Source organism: Hyperoodon ampullatus (assembly GCF_949752795.1).
Source record: "Hyperoodon ampullatus genome assembly, chromosome: 1".
In the NCBI taxonomy this organism is placed as follows: Eukaryota; Metazoa; Chordata; class Mammalia; order Artiodactyla; family Ziphiidae; genus Hyperoodon; species Hyperoodon ampullatus.
Window position 1 is genome coordinate 106,854,113 of NC_136914.1, and position 11,285 is coordinate 106,865,397.

Here is an 11,285-nt window from a genome sequence, read left to right on the forward strand (position 1 = left end):
CTACACTCAATATTTTGCAATAACCTATAAGGGGAAATAATCTGAAAAAGAATAGATATTTTTATCGACATCATCTATCAATGACAGATAAAATGTAACCTACAGGAAGCCGATGGTGAGTGCTTCTGATGCTGAAGACTTCAATCATCTAAATTTCGGACTCTGCCTACTTCCCAAGGCCCTTAATGACTACGTGTGTAGCTGTAGCTTAAAACTTCCCCAGTTTGGGGTTCGGGGAGACACTGATTTGGAAAAATCCCCCGTGTTCTCCTTATATGCACGGGACCCTTCCCAGGGCTAAAACGTGCCTGTCACACCCAGAGGATGGTACACCATTTGATCGGGAAGAGTTTGGAAAAGACATCTCATCTCCTCATCTCTTGGTGTTCGGGTTCACTCCTCCAGCGTCTTTCCTAACAATCTCCCCAGTTACAGATGTCAGCATCATCAACATCCTGTTGCTCACAGTTTGGAATTTGTCCAGAGGATGAAATGGAAGGATGAGAAACAATGAGAGACAAGTCCTAGGTGTTCAGAGAGGCACATGTCACTCTAATTTCCAATCAGGAAGACGAATTGACCAAAGGCTAGGATTGCCCATGGAAACAGAATAGGGCTTGAGGAAATCCCGCTGTTTTGTGGCCAGTTCCCAAAAACACAGGTTGAAAAATGTAACTCAGGGGCACGAAAATCCATGAAACTGCAGAGTTGAAAATACCTATTGTCGATTAATGTCTTTAGGTAAGTCACCGAAAAGGACTTGTAAACAAGGGAGAATGGCAGGCAGGGGATTTGAAGAGGTAGAAAGGACACACCATTAAAGCACAAGAAAAGGGGCTGAACATTGCCAACGATGCAGTTGGCCAGAAAGGGCGTATGCATTTTTCTGAATATATTCAAGAAAAGGGCATAAATCCGTTTTAGCCAACAAGACACGTGGGCGCTGGAAATCAATACTACAAGAGGTGTCACTAAGCATCAGTCAGAAGAGCCATCCTTATAAAGTGTAAACACCAGAAATGCAGGACAGGGCGAGGAGAAAAGGGAGCCCTGTGAGGCTTATAGTGGAAATGTAAATTGCCAATGGCCACTCGGGAGAAGTGTATCGTGTTTACTAAAACATCTAAAAAATGAGCTACAGAGCATAGGGCACTTCCACTCATGGGCGTATATCTTGGGAAAAACAAAAATAGACAGGACACAGCCACCCCAATATTTACCTCCTCTCTGTTTAAAAGAACCTCAACTTGGATATAACCTAAATGTCCCTGGAAGGAAAAAATGGATAAAAGAGATGTGGTACTTATGTAGAGTGGAATATTACTCCGCCTGGAAATCAATGAAATAAGGCCAGTTGCAACAACTCCAAAGGATTTACGTACGATCATTCTAAGTGACATAAGTCAAAAAGAAAAAGATACATATCATAAGATATCACTTAAAGGTGGAATCAAAAATGGCTAGACATGAAATAAATTACAAAAGAGAAACATAGTCAAATATGTAGAAAACACACATAAGGCTGATAAATGGAAAAGGTGGGGAGAGGTGAGGCAATATCCAGGAGGTTGAAATTAGCAAATATACCGTTCCAAATACCAAATTGATAATAGACAAGGACTACACGGTACCTCTGAGGACTGCACTCAGCACACTCAAGTCACCAGAAAAGAATATATACGACTGATAAAAATCTGAAAAAGAATGTATTGATGTCTCTCTGTATGTGGATCAAGTGGTTGAATAGAAGCAAGAAACAGACCATTGAAAATCAGCTGCAACCAATATAATAATAAATTAAAAAAAATAAAAGACAATGAGACACAAAAATTCTTACAACTTTTGCACAGGGGCTGTGATGCAACGTGGATTGAACACATCTAGACCCACAGCAGGATGAGACATAAGGCTCGAAACTGTTCCCACTAAGATAACTAGTGAGGTTGGGTGAGGAAATGCAGACCCTTTAAAGTAATACTGCCTGGTACCCATTCCATGGGTCCTAAATCTGCAGGTTCAAGGGAAGCTTCCTACAGCAAAAATATGCATGGGAAACCCAGAGGAATGTACACCATGTGAACGGGAAAGGTGTCTGAAATACACTTCATTTTTCATCTCCTGGTGCTCGGGTTCGACATTCCAGACACTTTACTAAAAATCTCCCCACTTGGAGATTCAGGGCCTTTAAGCTCCTGTTTTGCACAGTTTACAATGTGTGCGGAGGATGAACGGGAAGAGGGGGAACCACAGAGAGACTAGTAGTAGGTGTTTCGACAGGCACATGTCAGTCTAATTTCCCATCAGGTAGAAGAATTAAACAAAGTATCAAACTGCCAACACAGAAACAGAATAGGGCCTGAAGCAACCTGCAGATTTTCAGCCAGCTCACAAAAAAAGAGAGTTGAAAAATGGCTAGGGGCAGTGCAATTGCCAAACATGCAGAGTGAGAAAGGACAACTATCATCCAAAAATATATTAATGTAAGGAAAGAAAGAGGATTTGAAACCAAGGCAGAATTGCAGGAAACAGATTTCAAGAGGCAGATTGGAGTCCCCTTTAAAGCACATGAAAAGCAGAAGAACTTCGACCATGATGCAGTAGACCAAAAAACAAGTGGGCAATGCAAATCGACTCTACAAAGAAGTCTTACTTCCCACTGGTCAAAAGGGCCATAAGAAAAAAGTGTTAAAACCAGAAAGTCAGGGCAGGCCATGGAGAACAGGGAGCATTTTTTTGGCTGATGGGAGGAATGTAAATTGCCAACAGCCACTCTGGAGAAGTGCATGGTGTTTCCTGAAACATCTAAAAAACAGAGCTATAGAGCATAAGGCACTTCCACTCATGGACGTATATCTTGGTAAAACTAAAAATCAACAAGGCACTGCCACCACAAAATTTATGGTTGCTCTGTTTACAAGAACCTCTATTTCTGTACATCTTAAATGGCCCAGGAAAGAGAAAAATGGATAAAGAAGTTGTGGTAGTTTTGTAAAATGGAATATCACTCAGCCATGAAATCAATGTCATAAGGCCAGTAACAGCATAATGAGTGGATTTAGGTACGATGATTCTAAGGGAAATAAGTCTCACAGAAAAAAAAAAAAACTTATCATAAGATATCACTTAGAGAGTGAATGTAAACATGGGTACACATGAGCTGAATTACAAAGCAGAAAACAGTCTTACATTTAGAAAACACACTTATGCCTGCTTACGGGGAAAGGTGAGGTGGGGTGATGCATAAAACCAGAGTTTGAAATTAACACAGACACCGTTCCATAAACCAAATTTGTAATAGAAGAGACCTACTCCTTGCTCAATGAACTGGACTCAACACCCACTAGTCAGCACAGAGGAATATAACTGACTAGAAAGAATCGTAAAACCTATGTATTGATATCTCTCTTTCACTGAACTGAGTGTGTGTAGAGAGGCATAAACACAGCAGTGAAAATCAGCTAAACCCCATTATAAAAAAATTTCAAAAACAAAATGAAAACACGGTGAAAGAAAGAGGAATTCTTACAAAATTCGTTCAGGATCTGTGACACAACCTGGATTGACATCTACACCCACAGATGGATGAGACATAAGGCTGGACACTTGGGGCTGAGAGGATTGGTGAGGTTGGGTGAGTAAATGCAGACCTTTTAAAGCAACAATCGTGCCACCCATTCCATGGTTCCCAACTCTCCACGTTTAAGGGAATCTTCCAAGAGCCATAATATACATGGGAAACCCAGAGGATGGTACACCGTGCGATGGGGAAAACTTTCTAAAACACAACACATGTTTCCTCTTCTGGTGCTTGGTTTCGTCATTGCAGACGCTTTATTAAAACTCTACCCACTTGGAGAGTCAGCACCTTTAACCTCCTGTTCTGCACAGTTTGCAATTTGTGCAGAGGATGAACAGAAAAAGGGGGAAACAATGACAGACTAGCTGTAGGTGTTCGGATGGGCACATGGCACTCTAATTTCCCATAAGGAAGAAGAATTAAACAAAGGCTCAGGCTGCAGCCACAGAAACAAAATAGGCCTGAAGCAATCCTGTGGTTTGCGGCCAGCTCACAAAAAAGAGAGCTGAAAAATGGAGCTCAGCGGCACAGCAATTCACAAACTTTCAGAGTTTTACAGGACAACTATCATCCAAATATCTGTTGAGGGAAGGCAACGAGGAGGACTTGAAAGCGAGGCAGAATTGCAGGAAACAGATTTCAAGAGGTACATTGGAATCACCTTTAAAGCACATGAAAAGTGGCAGAAGTTCGACAATAATGCACGTGGCCAAAAAGGGCGCATGCGTTTTTTCCTGAATATATTGAGGAAAAAACGCATGCCAAGCAAGCAAGTGGGAAATGCAAATCCGCACTACAAAGAAGTCTCACATCCCAGCAGTCAAAAGGGAATTCCGAAAAAAGTGTAAAAACCAGAAAGGTATGACAGGCCATGGGGAACAGGGAGCCTTGTTATGCTAATGGAAGATATGTAATTTGCCAAGAGCCACTCTGGAGAAGTGCATGGTATTTCCTAAAACATCTAAAAAACAGAGCTACAGTGCCTAGGGAACTTCAACACATGGGCGTATACTTTGGAAAAACTGAAAATCAACCAGAAACAGCCTTCCCAAAGTTTAGGGATGCTCTGTTTACAAGAACCTCAACTTCGATACACCTAAAATATCCCAGGAAAGAGAAAAATGGATAGAGAAGTGATGGTAATTACGGACGATGGAATATCGCTCAGCCATGAAATCAATGTCATAAGGCCAGTAGCAGCATCATGAATGGACTTAGGAACGAAGATTCTCAGTGAAATAAGTCACACAGAAAAAGAAACTTATCCTAAGATATCACTTATAGAAGGAATGTAAACATGGCTACAAATGAAGTGAATTAGAAAACAGAACAGAGTCTCACATTTACACAACACTCTCTGCCTGCTTAAGGGGAAAGATGAGGTGGGGTGATGAATAAAACCAGAGTTTGATGTTAGCACAAGTACCGTTCCATAAACCAAATATGTAATAGACAAGACCTCTTCCTTGCTCAGTGAACTAGACTCAGCATCCCCTATTCAATGCAGAGGAATATATCTATCTAGTGAGAAGCATAAAACCTATGTATTGATATGTCTCCATAAGGGAATCAAGTGTGACTAGAGCAGCGTAAGCACGGCAGTGAAAATCAGCTCAAGCCCACTATAAAAATAAATTTCAAAAACAAAACACAAACACTTCGAAATTCTTACAAAGGTCCTTCAGCAGCTCGGATGCAACCTGGATAGACACCATCTACACCCACAGCTCGATGAGACACAAGGCAAGACACTTGGGGCTGAGGGGATTGGTGAGGTTGGGTGAGTAAATGCAGACCCTTGAAAGCAATAATCGTACCACCCATTCCAAGGGTCCCAACTCTCCAGGATTAAGGGAATCTTACTACAGCTAAAACATGCATGGGAAACCCAGAGGATGGGACACCATGTGATCGGGAAAGGTTTCTAAAACGCACCTCATTTTTCCTCTCCTGGTGCTTGGATTCACCATTCCTGCCACTTTACTATCAATCTCCCGACCTCAGTGTCACCGCCTTTAACCTCATGTTTTGCACTCTTTGCAATTTGTGCAGAGGATGAAAGGGAAGAGGGGGAACCAATGAGAGACTAGCCGTAGGAATTTGAACCCATCGATGTCACTCTAATAACCCATAAGGACGAATCATTAATCAAAGGGACAGCCTGCCGCCCCGGCACCAGAATAGGGCCAGAAGCAATTCTGCCATTTTGGGGCCAGCTCACAAAAAAGCGAGTTGAGAAACAGAGCTCAGCGCGTCAGCAAGTCACAAACATGCAGAGTTTTACAGGACAACTGTCCTCCACAAATCTGTTGAGGGAAGGCAACAAGGAGGACTTGAAAACGAGGCAGAATTGCAGGAAACAGATTTCTAGCGGTAGATTGGAATCGCGTTTAAAGCACATGAAAAGCAACAGAAGTTCGACAATGATGCACGTGGCCAAAAATGACGTATGCGTATTTTTCCTGAATATATTCAAGAAAAAAAGCACACACACTTTTTAGGCGACCATGCAAGCTGGCAATGCAAATCCACACAACAAAGAAGTCTCACTGCCCACCGGTCAAAAGGGAATTCCAAATACATTGTGAAAAATTGAAAGGGAGCACAGGCCTTGGGGATGAGGGAGCCTTGTTATGCTAAGGGGAGGGATGTAAATTGCCAAGAGCCACTCTGGAGAAGTGCATGGTGTTTCCTAAATCATCTAAAAAACAGAGCTACAGCGCCTAGGGCACTTCAACACATGGGACTATACCTTGGGAAAAACAAAAATCAACAAGAGACAGCGATCCGAAAATTTAGGGTTGCTCTGTTTACATCAACCTTGACATCGGTACACCTTAAATATCCCAGGAAACAGAAAATGGATAGAGAAGTTGTGGTACATACATACGATGGAATATCCCTCAGCCTTGAAATCAATGTCATAAGGCCAGTAGCAGCATAATGAATGGACTTAGGAACGATGATTCTAAGTGAAAGAAGTCACACAGAAAAAGAAACTTATCCTAAGATATCACTTATAAAGGGAATGTAAACATGGCTACACATGAACTGAATTAGAAAACAGAACAGAGTCTCACATTTAGACAACACTCTTCTGCCTGTTAAGGGGAAAGGTGAGGTGGGGTGATGAATAAAACCAGAGTTTGATGTTAGCCCTAGTACCGTTCCATATACCAAATATGTAATAGACAAGACCGCCTCCTTGCTCAGTGAAGAGGACTGAACACCCTATTCACTGCAGAGCAATACATCTGACTAGTAAAAATCATAAAACCTATGTATTGATATATCACCGTAGGGGAATCCAGTGTGTCTAGAGCTGCGTAAGCACGTCAGTGAAAATCAGCTCAAGCGCACTATAAAAATAAAGTTCAAAAACCAAACAAAAATACTGTGACATTCTTACAAAGGTCATTCAGCGGCTCTGATGCAACCTGGATAGGCCACATCTATACTCACAGCTGGATGAGACATAAGGCTGGACACTTGTGGCTGAGAGGATTGGTGAGGTTGGGTGAGTAAATGCAGACCCTTTAAAGAAACAATCGTGCTACCCATTCCAAGGGTCCCAACTCTCCAGGTTTAAGGGAATCTTACTACAGCAAAAACACGCATGGGAAACCCAGAGGATGGGACACCATGTTATCGGGAAATGTTTCTAAAACGCACCTCATTTTTCCTCTCCTGGTGCTCGGATTCACAATTCCTGCCACTTTACTATCAATCTTCCCACCTCAGTGTCACCGCCTTTAACCTCCTATTTTGCACTGTTTGCAATTTGTGCAGAGGATGAAAGGGAAGAGGGGGAACCAATGAGAGACTATCCGTAGGCATTTGAACCCACACATGTCACTCTAATTTCCCGACAGGATGAAGAATTAATCAAAGTCTCAGCCAGCCACCCCGGAACCAGAATAGGGCCTCAAGCAATTCTGCCGTTTTCAGGCCAGCTCACAAAAAAGTGAGTTGAAAAATGGCGCTCAACGGCTCAGCAATTCACAAACCTGCAGAGATTTACAGGACAACTGTCGTCCAAAAATCTGTTGAGGGAAGGCAACGAGGAGGACTTGAAAGCGAGGAAGAATTGCAGGAAACTGATTTCAAGGGGTAGACTGGAATCCCCCTTAAAGCACATGAAAAGAGGCAGAAGTTTGACAAGGATGCACTTGGCCAAAAGGGCGTATGCGTTTTTTCCTGAATATATTCAGGAAAAAAGGCATACGCCCTTTTTGGCCTACCAAGCAAGAGGGCAATGCAAATCCACACTAGAAAATAGTATCAGTGCCTAACCATCAAAAGGGAATTCCGAAAAAAATTGTAAGAAATTGAAAGGCAGGACAGGGCTCGGCAATTAGGGAGCCTTGTTATGCTAATGGGAGGGATGTAAATTGCCAAGAGCCACTCTGGAGAAGTGCATGGTGTTTCCTAAATCATCTAAAAAACAGAGCTACAGCGCCTAGGGCACTTCAACACATGGGACTATACCTTGGGAAAAACAAAAATCAACAAGAGACAGCGATCCGAAAATTTAGGGTTGCTCTGTTTACATCAACCTTGACATCGGTACACCTTAAATATCCCAGGAAACAGAAAATGGATAGAGAAGTTGTAGTACTTATTTACGATGGAATATCCCTCAACCATGAAATCAATGTCATAAGGCCAGTAGCAGCATAATGAATGGACTGAGGAACGATGATTCTAAGTGAAATAAGTCACAGAGAAAAAGAAACTTATCCTAAGATATCACTTATAAAGGGAATGTAAACATGGCTACACATGAACTGAATTCGAAAACAGAACAGTGTCTCACATTTAGACAACACTCTTCTGCCTGCTTAAGGGGAAAGGTGTGGTGGGGTGCTGAATAAAACCAGATTTGGATGTTAGCACAAGTACCGTTCCATAAACCAAATATGTGATAGACAAGACCTCCTCCTTGCTCAGTGAAGAGGACTGAACACCCCCTATTCACCGCAGAGGAATACATCTGACTAGTAAAAATCATAAAACCTATGTATTGATATATCTCTGTAAGGGAATCCAGTGTGTCTAGAGCGGCGTTAGCACATCAGTGAAAATCAGCTCAAGCCCACAATAAAAATAAAGTTCAAAAACAAAACACAAAAACTGTGAAATTCTTACAAAGGTCCTTCAGCGGCTCTGATGCAACCTGGATAGGCCAGATCTACACCCACAGCTGGATGAGACATAAGGCTGGACTCTTGTGGCTGAGAGGATTGGTGAGGTTGGGTGAGTAAATGCAGACCCTTTAAAGAAACAATCGTGCTACCCATTCCAAGGGTCCCAACTCTCCAGGTTTAAGGGAATCTTACTACAGCAAAAACACGCATGGGAAACCCAGAGGATGGGACACCATGTTATCGGGAAATGTTTCTAAAACGCACCTCATTTTTCCTCTCCTGGTGCTTGGATTCGCAATTCCTGCCACTTTACTATCAATCTTCCCACCTCAGTGTCACCGCCTTTAACCTCCTATTTTGCACTGTTTGCAATTTGTGCAGAGGATGAAAGGGAAGAGGGGGAACCAATGAGAGACTATCCGTAGGCATTTGAACCCACACATGTCACTCTAATTTCCCGACAGGATGAAGAATTAATCAAAGTCTCAGCCAGCCACCCCGGAACCAGAATAGGGCCTCAAGCAATTCTGCCGTTTTCAGGCCAGCTCACAAAAAAGTGAGTTGAAAAATGGCGCTCAATGGCTCAGCAATTCACAAACCTGCAGAGATTTACAGGACAACTGTCGTCCAAAAATCTGTTGAGGGAAGGCAACGAGGAGGACTTGAAAGCGAGGCAGAATTGCAGGAAACAGATTTCAAGCAGTAGATTGGAATCGCCTTTAAAGCACATGAAAATTGGCTGAAGTTCCACAATGATGCACGTGTCCAAAAAGTGCGCGTGCGTTTTCTCCTGAATATATTCAGGAAATAACCCATACGCACCTTTGGCTAAACAAGCATGTGGGCAATGCAATTCCCCACTACAAAGAATTCTCACTGCCCACTGGTGAAAAGGGAATTCTGAAAACATTCTAAATAAATGAAAGGCAGGACAGGCCTTCGGTATCAGGGAGCCTTGTTATGCCAATGGCAGGGATGTAAATTGCCAAGAGCCACTCTGGAGAAGTGCATGGTGTTTCCTAAATCATCTAAAAAACCAGAGCTACAGAGCCTAGGGCACTTCCACTCATGGGCGTATAACTTGGGAAAAATGAAAATCAACAAGAGACAGCCATCCCAAAATTTAGGGCTGCTCTGTTTACATTAACCTCGACTTCGGTACACCTTAAATATCCCAGGAAACAGAAAATGGATAGAGAAGTAGTGGTACTTATATACGATGGAATATCCCTCAAACATGAATTCAATGTCATAAGGCCAGTCGCAGCATAATGAATGGAGTTAGGAACGATGATTCTAAGTGAAATAAGTCACAGAGAAAAAGAAACTTATCCTAAGATATCACTTATAAAGGGAATGTAAACATGGCTACACATGAACTGAATTAAAAAACAGAACAGTGTCTCACATTTAGACAACAGTCTTCTGCCTGCTTAAGGGGAAAGGTGTGGTGGGGTGCTGAATAAAACCAGATTTGGATGTTAGCACAAGTACCGTTCCATAAACCAAATATGTGATAGACAAGACCTCCTCCTTGCTCAGTGAAGAGGACTGAACACCCCCTATTCACCGCAGAGGAATACATCTGACTAGTAAAAATCATAAAACCTATGTATTGATATATCTCTGTAAGGGAATCCAGTGTGTCTAGAGCGGCGTTAGCACATCAGTGAAAATCAGCTCAAGCCCACAATAAAAATAAAGTTCAAAAACAAAACACAAAAACTGTGAAATTCTTACAAAGGTCCTTCAGCGGCTCTGATGCAACCTGGATAGGCCAGATCTACACCCACAGCTGGATGAGACATAAGGCTGGACTCTTGTGGCTGAGAGGATTGGTGAGGTTGGGTGAGTAAATGCAGACCCTTGAAAGCAATAATCGCGCCACCCATTCCAAGGGTCCCAACTCTCCAGGTTTAAGGGAATCTTACTACAGCAAAAACACGCATGGGAAACCCAGAGGATGGGACACCATGTGATCAGGAAAGGTTTTTAAAACGCACCTCATTGTTCCTCTCCTGGTGCTCATATTCGCCATTCCTGCCACTTTATTATCAATCTCCCCACCTCAGTGTCACCGCCTTTAACCTCCTGTTTTGCACTCTTTGCAAATTGGGCAGAGGATGAAATGGAAGAGGGGGAACCAATGAGAGACTATCCGTAGGCATTTGAACCCACACATGTCACTCTAATTTCCCATCAGGACGAAGAATTAATCAAAGGCTCAGCCTGCCACCCCGGAACCAGAATAGGGCCTGAAGCAATTCTGCCGTTTTGCAGCCAGCTAACAAAAAAGCGAGTTGAAAAACGGAGCTCAGTGGCTCAGCAATTCACAAACATGCAGAGCTTTACAGGACCTCTGTCATCCAAAAATATGTTCAGGGAAGGCAACGAGGAGGACTTGAAAGAGAGACAGAATTGAAGGAAACAGATTTCAAGGAGTAGATTGGAATCGCCTTAAAAGCACATGGAAATTGTTAGAAGTTCCACAATGATGCATGTGGCCAAAAAGGGCACATGTGTTTTTCCCTGAAGATATTCAGGAAAAAATGCATACACAC